Here is a 9,625-nt window from a genome sequence, read left to right on the forward strand (position 1 = left end):
TTATTTGTTTGACAATTAAACAGCAAGATGAAGCTGGACTTCAAATTTAACCACAGCCCTTCTATACTGGAGATCAGAAATAAAAATAAAACAAAAGAGCCAAAGGCTATTCAGTTCTGCCGTTAAAGTTACCTTAAAATATTCTTCCAACAACTGGACCCATAAAAGAGGAAGTAGCATTTTTACATGTGGTTTTTGTTTTGTTTTTTTGTTTGTTTGTTTTTTTACAGGAAAGGAATGAATTTATTAAATTTGCTGCTCCTCTCAATTTTTATGTGATCGTGATCCAATATAAGTGGGCACATTGTGTAAAGATGCCACCTCCATTAGCAAGGAATGCTTAAACTAGCGACTGTTTTTAAGATTAGATGTTGGGGGGGGGGGGGAAATTACTCTTACCTTGGTGACTGGTTATTATTCCACAGATTGCTGCCAGCTGTATAAAAAATCTCAAACAAACAAACAAATACGGTTGAGGGCTGGGAGGGAGAAGTGGTGTCTGGTAATTTTGAGTGGTTTATAAATCAGGTTAGTGGTAATTGAGTCTTGTAAGGCCTTATTTGCTTTCAAAATTAGAGATAGTAAAATAAAATTAACCTTGACTTTTAAAGGGAAATTAGATTACATTGGAGCCCAAAAGACTCCGTAAACAGCTTTGAATGGCCATATGGAAAAGATGTTAAATTGTAAGATACATGCTTTTTTGGAGAGCAGCCACAAGCTCCAAACTTCATTCTGGTCAGACAATATGTGTATCTGTTATGATCCAGCTTCTACTTGACACTTCTCATGGGAGCAGCCCTTTTGACTTCTGTGAGCTGAATCACATGAGTGAAGTGAACAGAATGTGGTCTAACGTCCACTTTGTATTTAAACTGACCCTCTTTTAAAGAAATACTAGTCTACCACTAACATACCCTATATACCTCACTAACATACCCTAAATATGCACCTCTTGTTATATCAGGAATACTTATTAACAAAGTAACAGGAAATTATGTTTTGAAGAGAGCCATTCTCTAATGTGATTTTTATCCACGCATCTGCATAGATATTTCTTGCATCTTCAAGAGCCACATAGGTCTTGACGGATTCATGGGCTGAGGGAGAAGATCCCCTGGGTTCTTCTTCGGGTTGGCAGTCCTCTTGCACTGGCACAGAGAATTGTATTTCCACAGGTGAGAAGGGGTCCTACGTGATGGTCACCATTTTGAATAGATCAGCTTGCTTTCTTGTTTATTTACTCAGTCTGATTTGACTACTCGCATTTCATGTGTCTGCATTTTCTACCAGCGAATTTACTCAAGTGCCTTGTGATTTGTGAAAAATGTTCTCCAGTGCAAGGTTCCTGGATGGAATGGGTGAGATACTTCAATGAGGTATGTAGGAACAATTCCCATGCAGTAGTGGAAATCCAACTGAAGTCTATGTGAAGGTAGGATTTGCTTAATATATCAGCTGTAAGATTTCTCTTTATATATGTAAACTTACCTATAGAGAGTACATGTTCCAGAAATTAAGACTGACAAACATCTGAGAATCCCTCCTTTACTTGTTTACAGCTACTCTCATCAAGAGTTGTATCCAGTGACTTCCAGTTCAATAAAAGAAGTGGTATGGCATTATAAATATGATTTTCTGCACAGTGCTTGCCATGTTATTTTTCAAAAAACCTTTTCATATTTCTCTTCAGAAGGATTTCTTGTCAAGTTCCAGATGTGCTTGAGGAGCGTGCTGAGAGAAATGGCCTGGTTCAGAATGGCTGAATGAGGATATGTCATATGCAGAAGTGTTACAGGGACTGAAAATGAGCCAGCTGCTCTCCCCATCACCCACTCTTGAAGTGCTAGGATTATTTCCTCACTGTAAGTGTACTTCTGAGCATAGTTATACATTGTTGCCTTCTGTTCTCAGAGGTATGTCAGTAGTAAAACTGTATGCCTCTAATTAACACATTTTGCTTCAGATATAGGTGATGTTTTTTAGCAGAAGCTGAACTAGCCATGTCTGGTTTTGGTGTAGTAATGTGACATGAATGGGTTGGCAGGGAACCTCTCCTAAATGACTTCTTATCTTTTTCCTTGTGTTAGAGTGATTATAGATAGCGTGGGATGATGGCTCTCCCAGGTTGGTGCCCTGGATTATTTTAAAGCTCCATTTGTGTTGTCTGAGAATCACTGCACAGCAGAACTCCAGAGTCCTCTATTTTCAAGGCAGAATAATTGTGAAGATTTGGCTCTGGGACAACTGGGAGAAGGGATTCAAAGAACTGCCAGTACTTCAATCATAGGGTCATTTTTCAATTGATAGACTGTCCCATGCTTGGGAATAAACTCAAATTAGGGAATTGCTAAATAACTTGTTTTGTGTCTGGAAGCCAAAATCAAGGCACCGTGGAGCAGGAACAACCACTTAAATTTAGACATACATGTGTTAGACTGTCCTCCTAAAATGAGATTCTGGCTTTGAACACTTGAGCTCAAGAAAGGGATTATTTCTTGTAGGAGACAGAATAAATAGATAGCAGATCCAGTGTCAATAAATTACCATCAATCCAGACTTTACACTACAAATGTGTAGTTCCTCCAGATAAGCTTAGGCTATTGAGGGGAGGAAGGAGACGTTTCCTTTGGTTTCAGATGGACAACTAAAGAGAGTTTTTAAAAGAGAGTTCCAACTGAAGGCCTGACTCTGGAACTCTTTCTGAGGTTGTGTTGTACTTGCTCACATGAGTCCCACAAACTTTGAACTAAATGGGGTCACCTGTATTAGTAATTGCTACTCAACATGTGGAAGGTTTGCAGAATCAGGTCCTAAACCAGTCCCCAGGCTGTTTGACTGGTCAATATAGAAAAGACCAAACTATGAGTTTTTAAGAAAGTTGGTCCCTTTCCTCACTGTCCAGCCCAACTTTTGCATGGAAATGTTTTAGCTGGAGCTATGCTGGAAAACAGTCCAAAACTGCGTTTTCAAACATGGTTCAACGAAAAGTGGAGATGGCAGCAAGTCATGGAACCTTTCTCCCATGCGGGGCCAGCAACCATTGGATATAATGACAGAGAGTGTGTGCTAGCACAAAAGCTAAAATTAATTTTGTTTTTCATTCAATTTACTTTATCACTGAGCCCTGATGAGACAGAGGCTCATCATTATTTTGTAAATAATGTGAACAATATTTTGGTTGCTTCTACACTGTCTATAGAGGAAGCAGGGGTGGGGGTGGGTTGTAGGCAGAATGTAACAGAAAATTGAGGTTGAGCAGAATTGTGCCCTGGTGTAAGTAGGTGCAATTCCATTGCTTCCTGCTGCTTGCACCCAGGCTAAATTTGGACCACTATGTCTATAGTTTGTTTAATGAGGAGGAAATCTAAGAGCTGAAGTTCAACTAATTTGCCATTTGAATTCAACCTTTCATTCTTCTTTCATTCACTGCTAAAGCAGTCTAATCTATAATATGGTATAAAGTCTGTCCTGCCTACTCACCGTTGTACATTACAGTACCTTCCTGCTTTGGCAGCTGTCTGCCTCTTCGGCTGAGTTATCTAGGTAAAACTAATCATTTTCCTTTCTTTTTTCTTGATGCTGCAGTATATTTTTCATACCAGCAAGTGCCAAAACAAACAAATAATAAACACTCTCTCATTTGGAACACAGGACATGGTTTGGCGCTCTGGCAGCTGTTCTCCTCCTCTTTTCTTGACTCTTGTGTTTCGCCAGGGTTGTTTTTGTTTCATGGGTAAACCAATGTCACACTCCCCACCATAATTTTTAAAATGTGTTGTTTTTAAATGAGGCTGTGTATGTACATAAGAGTTGACCACACATTGGTGCCTAATGCATGCAGCATATATAAGCCCCAATACAGCAAACATTTATACCCATTGAAGTTAAGCTAATATGTGTTCACAGATCTAGGACTTTACTGCGTAAGTCTGAAGCATCCTTTATTTATCATTCCATTCCATTTTTTCTTTGCTTGATTTCATATTGGATGATTATATAGTTTAGTATTCAGTTTTATAAACCTTTTGATTTCCAACAAGGAGAGAGAACTCCCCTCTGTCTCATATTTTCCAAGAAGATGCCACAATTGTATTCCATTGGGTGGGATACCACCTAGCCAGCCTTCTACTCACTTATCCTCCTTAGTCCTGCTGATGTCTCCCTTAATGTGCTGCTGGCCCTACAGAAAACATTGCCCAGGCCCTATAACTGAGACTGAGCCGGTGGTTTAGGTCCCATAACAATTTTGCCCTTTAGCACCTCTCCTTGAGGGTTGCGGAAGTTTTTTTTCTTCCTAGGGATGAACTGCCGGAAACACCCAACAGTAGACTACCTTAAAGCAAAATTTATCATAAATGGTGTGAAAATGGATTCAAAACAAAAGAAACCATTTACTTAACACCTCTAAACTAATTAAGGCATTTTAGATTAGCTACATAAAAGAGAATCTTCCATGTTCAATGAGCAAGTTCTGACCCTGACCTCTCCTATGAGAATTCTGCCCCCAGGTTATATCAGAGAGAGAATTTTCTTCTCCTCATAGACAATCTCTTTTTTTAAAGCCCCCAGTGTTAGAAATCATTACCATACGAGTGGATACAGTGCAAGTTAAATCTTTTTAAATGGATGCATGATACGCAGCTATTAGGATAATCAGGATCAAAATGGGCATTTGTAATCACAAGTTATTTTTATTCGCTGTCCCCAGGGCTGCTACTTTGAGTAGAAATTAAGATATTCATGTGGTTGTATTACTAGCAGTATAAGTTAATACAAATTGAACAAGGGTTGAACTCCATGAAACTGCAATAGCTGCTGCTTTGTATGCGCTCATGCACTTGAAGGAGGTGATGCAAATTAGAAGTTTAAAAATCTGATCATGATTTATGATTCAATTTCCTTTTTTTCTTCTCACTGGTTAGATAAAGAAACTTGCCTGTTTAATCCTATTGAACATACTCAGTCATCAATAAATGTGAAGAATGTGTCAAAGACCTAGTAAATTTTATGGCACCCTTTGCCATTCAACAATGGGAATTCAACTGAAGGTTGTGTGAAGAATAAATTAAACCAAGATGCTCTGGCTTGCTTTTTAAGTGTATTTTTGAATTTTATAAGCATCTGGAACAGGGTAAGGTGAACCAATATAGTTAAAGGATATGCTAGAAACAAAAAAGCCACTCGCCCTCCCCCCCGCCCCCAGCGTGGCAGGGGAGGGCGCCGAGCCCAGCCGCGGTCCCACAATCCCCAACCAGCCAGAGCGCCGGGGGGAGGGCAGCGAGCCCGCCACGGCCGCCACTCTCCCCGGCGGCCAGAGGGCCGGGAGCAGGGCTGAGAGCCCGGCCGGGGCTCTCCGCTCTCCTCGACCGTCCAGAGCGCCAAGGGGATGGCAGCGAGCCCGCTCTCCCCAGTGACGGGAACGCCGCGGGGAGGGCGGCGAGCCCAGTCACGGCCCCGCTCTCGGGACGGATGCTTGGTGGGCTGGAGCCGGCCCTGGCTAGAAAGAAGAAACTAGTTCTTTGCTGGGAACAACATTCTTTTGGGGCTTAAATTGTGTTTAAGGAAGATGAATTTATAAAGGAAACAATTTGTCACATACAAATACACAAATTAAATCAACACTTCTGTATCTGTTTTTGCTGTTCTAAAAAGAAAGTCCAAATGCCACTGGAAGTAAAGCCTGCCAGAGTGAGACCATAACACACAAAATATAATAATAATGTAATACTTTGCGTTTACATGGCATTTTCCATTCAAGGCCGTCAATGGATTTTGCAAAGAATTAATCTATTTGGTCTCTAATCCTGCCCCTGTGAAGCAGAGAAGTATTACAAATGGGGAATCTGATACATGGGGTGAAATCCGGACCTCTCTGAGGGCAATGAGAATTTTGCCATTCCCTTCAATGGAGCCAGGATTTCATTCTCGAAATATAAATTATCTAAATCCAAATTAACATCCTAAATAAGGGGCCTGATTCTTTCAGAGGTGCTCATCACCTGCCACTCCTATTGAACTCAGTGTAAATAGCTAAGTTACAAGGCAGTAGACAATCATTCCTAATGTGTCTGAGTCCAGTCTTGCTTAACCTGGTTTTATACCAGTTTAATGCTATTAACTTCAGTGAAGTTACTAATAATTCTCACCAGAGTGAGACCTTAGGTCAAGAGGCCTAGATTTCTGCATTTTGGAAAGGATGGTCCTGTGGTTAAAGTACAAAAGTAGGAGACTGGAGATCTGGGATCTATTACTTGTTCTGCAACATATTTGTTGTGTAACCTTGGACAAGTTACTTAAAGTTACTGGACCTTTTGTTTACCCTATATATTAAGAGAGGCTAGAAATACCTCCCTACCTCATAAGATAATGTGATTCATTAATATTTGTAAAGCTCTTTGATCTTTATCTGGAAGGTGCCATTAAAAGGTAACGTATTATTGTTTTTATGTGTGTTTGTTTCTCTTTAGGTCCTCTAGTTCATGTATATTGCATTTTTTTCTATATCTTGCTGCAGTGACTTCTGATGTGCAGGAGATATTTGTCTGTAAGGATAGTGCATTTTTTTGTCATCTGGAATGAGTTAATAAACTAAAATTTTGATTTTTTTCAAAGAAAAATATGTACTCTACACACTAATTTTATGTTTTTAATAGTCAGCCGTAACAAGGATGTAGATAAACTGAGAACCTAAGGCAATTCACCCACTTATAACAATGAACTAGGTATGTGATGTGAGATAATAACTGTGTGATATATTGAGTTAAAGTTCAGCCCATTGGCCATGAATATTTTGTAGCCCAATAGTTATTACTAGGGCTGTCAAGCGATTAAAAAAATTTATCGCGATTAATCGCCTGTTAACCAATAATAGAATACCATTTATTTAAATATTTTTGGATGTTTTCTACATTTTCAAATATATTGATTTCAATTACAACACAGAATACAAAGTTTACAGTGCTCACTTCATATTTTCTTTTTATTATTTGCAATGTAAAAAAACAAAAGAAATAGTATTTTTTCAATTCACCTAATACAAGGACTGTAGTGCAATCTCTTGATTGTGAAAATTGAACTTACAAATGTAGAATTATGTACAAAATAAACTGCATTCAAAAATAAAGCAATGTAAAATTTTAGAGCCTGCAAGTCCACTTAGTCCTACTTCTTGTTCAGCCAATCGCTCAAACAAGTTTGTTTACATTTGCAGGAGATAATGCTGCCCGCTTCTTGTTTATAATGTCACCTGAAAGTGAGAACAGGCGTTCTCGTGGCACTGTTGTAGCTGGCATTGCAAAGATATTTATGTGCCCAATGTGCTAAAGATTCATATGTCCCTTCATGCTTCAACCACCATTCCAGGGCACATGCATCCGTGCTGATGATGGGTTTTGCTCGATAACAATCCAAAGCAGTATGGACCAACACATGTTCATTTTCATTATCTGAGTCAGATGCCACGAGTAGAAGGCTGATTTTCTTTTTTGGTGGTTTGAGTTTCTGCATCAGAGTGTTGCTCTTTTAAGACTTCTGAAAGCATGCTCCACACCCAGTCCCTCTCAGATTTTGGAAAGCACTTCAGATTCTTAAACCTTGGTTCAAGTGCTGTAGCTATCTTTAGAAATCTCACATTGGTACTGTGACAGACCCAGACCAGTGGGGTACAGGAGTCTGGTAGAGGGCAAATATACTGGTCACTGGATGAGTAGTTTTCTGTTCCCTGAGTGACCAGAGCAGGGGCTGCACTAGAGTAATCAGGAACCTGCTAGAACCAGTTAAGGCAGGCAGGCTAATTAGGACACCTGGAGCCAATTAAGAAGAAGCTGCTAGAATCAATTAAGGCAGGCTAATCAGGGCACCTGGGTTTTAAAAGGAGCTCACTTCAGTTTGTGGTGGGAGTGTGAGGAGCTGTGAGCAAGAGGCGCAAGGAGCAGAGAGTGAGAGGGTGTGCTGCTGGAGGACTGAGGAGTTCAAGTGTTATCAGACACCAGGAGGAAGGTCCTGTGGTGAGAATAAGGAAGGTGTTTGGAGGAGGCCATGGGGAAGTAGCCCAGGGAGTTGTAGCTGTCATGCAGCTGTTACAGGAGGCACTATAGACAGCTGCAGTCCACAGGGCCCTGGGCTGGAACCCGGAGTAGAGGGCGGGCCCGGGTTCCCCGCAAACCTCCCAATTGACCTGGACTGTGGGTTCTTCCAGAGGGGAAGGTCTCTGGGCTGTTCCCCAACCCACATGGTGAATCTCTGAGGCAAGAAAATCCACCAATAAGTGCAGGACCCACCAAGATAGAGGAGGAACTTTGTCACAGTACCTTCTTTGCGTTTTGTCAAATCTGCAGTGACAATGTTTTTAAAATGAACCACATGTGCTGGGTCACCCATCCAAGACTGCTATAACATGAAATATATGTTAGAATGTGGGTAAAAGAGATCAGGGGACACACAATTCTCCCCCAAGTTCAGTCACAAATTTAATTAACGCATTATTTTTTTTTAACGAGCATCATCAGCATGGAAGCATGTCCTCTGGAATGGTGGCCGAAGCACAAAGGGGCAAGCGAATTCAGTCCTATGTGGATGAAAAAGCAAGCGTTATTATCTGTAGGACAAGTGTCTTTCAAACTGATAGAATGAAGCAAATACATGTCACTATTGATTCTGTTATCTTTCAGCGATATACTATATCATTATAAAACACATTAGAGTAACATTCATGTTTATGTAATATTTCATCATTGCATTTTAAAATTATACTTAGTCATGCTTTCTTGACACTTAGATTTTTATTTAAGGAAATGAACTTTTTACAAAATGAGCCCAGCAAAAATTCTGAATTTTGATTAATTTGTTTTCTTTCTTTTTTTCGTTTTGAAAGCACAGATTCTTGGAAGGTTGCTTTGATTTTTTTTTATTGAGTTTCAACTTGAACCTGGAAATTCCAATTGTACTTTGAAATGTAAGTGTATTGGGCAGATATATTCACCTAACTGAAAGGTTAAATAATTATTTTCACTTAAACCATTGTATTAAAATTGAATTTGGATTATATTGTCCAGAGGCTTCTCTTTGAAAGGAGAGATTTCTTGTCTCCTCTTAATAAAAAATACCTCATAAAATAAACCTTAAACTAGAGTGCATTTTAGAAACTGCTGTTTAAAGAGAGAATAAGTCAAAAGTGGGCTAATCAAATATTTCAACATTTCAAATTTATAGCAGTTAAAATTTGAGTTTTGACAGGAACACCCCTCCCAAAAAAAAACCCTTTTGATTAATTTTTTTATCAGCACTTTGATGTTTTTGACTTGCTGTAAAACTGATTGCATTTTTGATAGTTGAAACATTTGGTGGAAATTTCAAAAATCCTATTTTCTTTAGAAAAAATCCCATTAAATGTTTACTATTTTCCTCACCAACATAGTGGGATTTTCAAAAGTGTTTAGGTACTTAATTCCCATTGGTACCTAGTGGGATTCTCAAAGTGCCTATCTGCATCTTCAGGTGCCTAAAAACCTTTTAAAATCTGGCCTTAGTGACGTGCAATGAGGCTTAAGCTCCTAAATGCCTGTCACTTCTGAAAATAGGATTTAGGAGCCTAAGTCTTTTAGGTGATTTTGAAAATGTTACC

The sequence above is a fragment of the Chrysemys picta genome, chromosome 1, assembly GCF_011386835.1.
Source record: "Chrysemys picta bellii isolate R12L10 chromosome 1, ASM1138683v2, whole genome shotgun sequence".
NCBI classification, from domain to species: domain Eukaryota; kingdom Metazoa; phylum Chordata; order Testudines; family Emydidae; genus Chrysemys; species Chrysemys picta.